Here is a 2,383-nt window from a genome sequence, read left to right on the forward strand (position 1 = left end):
AGTAATCTTTTATTGTATTTAAAAATTCACTTCACAAACTACATACATCCACAAAATTCACAAATTTTGATATTGCACACCGACTATAAAATATAATAGTTTTAGTTTGCTTATAATATATAATATATAATACTATGCAACTGTGTTAGCACACATGGTTTTATAATAATGTAAATAAATAAAATATTTTCTAAACATTATTTATTTAAAAAAAAATCTTCTGGGTGCAAATGCGAACCCATTTTATTTATTTGTCAAAACATTTGTAAGGAATCAGACTCTTTGTTTTTATCATAAGAGTTTTTTTTTTATTATTCATTAACATTAATGTCGGTAAGTATTTTTTTAAATAATAGTTATTAACCAATAGAAGGCCGCCACCATTTTAAATACATTTCGTATCCCCTGGTGGTGTGTCTTATAACTAATCAGTCATTAAAATATAAAGAAGACAACAGTAAGGTTCCTGAAGAAAATTGGTTTGCGTCTTCGGAGTAGAGCTTTCATTTTACGACGTTAGCTGAAAAGTATAAATAAATAAATCATGAGCATTAAGAAAACAACTATAATGATTTTAAAAGGTAACTGATAACAAATATTCAATAAAGGTAACCAAATCATCACGATACATACTAATTAATGTTTTATGAATAATGCAACTCGATTCGCACAGAAGATTAGAAAAAAATATGGTAAAATATATTTTCAACTTCCTAATAATTAACACGACGATGTATTTACGTGGTTCGGACATCAGCATTTCTTCCGCAATACCTATAATAGTGCTCCAAACTTTAATAGCTGAAGCATTGCTACAAATGTGATCTACGTGCTGCGGGTTTGATAATGTGATGAGACAAGCGGTATGTGGTACTAGATTAACGGGGTGTTTTACGTGGGCGAAGTCGGCGCGGAGCGGAGCGGCGCGCGCAACCTAAACATATAACCGTGTGTGAAAATGTTCGTAGACAGTCTTTTTTTCGTTATACGATTATACGTTTGAGTTGCGCGCGCCGCTTCGCTCCGCTCCGCGCCGACTTCGCCCACGTAAAACGTTGCGTAAGAGACATTGCTGAGTCTGGAGCATGATATGGTCAATTAAATAAGTTTGTGCCTAAGTTTATTTCTGGTTGCAGAGATTTGCGAATCATTACTGATTACTTTTATCAATCAAAATAAAATACAATATATTATTATGTAGTACTTAATCTACATATATTTTTTAACTATCATGACCAGTTTAATTCGTTTCAATGTTACATTCTTAACTGAGAAGATATACAATCTTATAGCTGTACTAACACAGTTAAAAACAAAGTTATTTATGTATTAAAGACATTAAGACAAATCATTAAATAATAAAATAAATCTGTCAAGAGCATTATAAAATGATGTGGATTAAATACTACATATTGTATTTTATTTTAATAAATACAATGTTTTTCCACTAAAAATGGACAGTTAATACCATTTATGTAATTACTGATTAAATTAATTGATCAAATACAGTAAATAGTTTAATTTCTAGTGGTAAAGAGACAAAACAGATATGTTTTGAAATGAGTTCGCATATGGTTTTAAAGCTATTATGAAATACGTGCAATAGTTGGACATCAAGAATTATTTGTAATTACCACTTCGCTTTCTGCGCAGCAATACACCTCCTAGCGTTACGGTCATAGGCTGTACGTTGAGGGCAAGTGACCAGCTGTGAAAATCCTCCTGAGGCACAGACGGAAACTCGTCCGCAACCCTTACCCAAAGGAACAACAGATCCAGCTCTGCACCGCAGTCCAGTATCAACCAATCCTAAAAAAAATATTTTCTGGATTAAATTATATTAGTATTTATAACATATTATTATTAAATCCCCTGAACAATATGCAAACAAATTAATAATATTATTATCCACGTTATGAGCAGTTCTATATATCTTGCATTATAGATGTAGTGACTATTATAAAAGCTATGCACTAAGTAAGTAAGTAAGTCTTTGAGACATCTACAAATAATTCGATATCGTTTTATAATCAAAAAAAGCTTTTTGAAAGATAATAATAAATATGAACATTCAATATTTAAAAACATCGACTTTGTAGACAGCTTGGAGATTAATGTTACATATATTTTTGATTTCAAGTGAATCAGTGACTACTGCAGTTTTTATTACAATTTTATAATTACGAATATAATATAAACTATTCAATTTGTTCAATTCATTTGTTTACTACTTTTCCCATTTGTGAATACTAAACAATATTCACTTATATGGTTCGTTCATGCACTCTGTCGTTTGTTTTTTGAATACTACAAATGCTATGATGCCCAATGACCGTATTGTAGTAGTAAAATAGTAATGTATTAGTAACAGTGAAACAATCGC

The sequence above is a fragment of the Rhyacophila brunnea genome, unplaced genomic scaffold (genome assembly GCF_057557595.1).
Source record: "Rhyacophila brunnea isolate RB1 unplaced genomic scaffold, BYU_Rbru_1.0 scaffold_2, whole genome shotgun sequence".
Classification (NCBI taxonomy): Eukaryota; Metazoa; Arthropoda; class Insecta; order Trichoptera; family Rhyacophilidae; genus Rhyacophila; species Rhyacophila brunnea.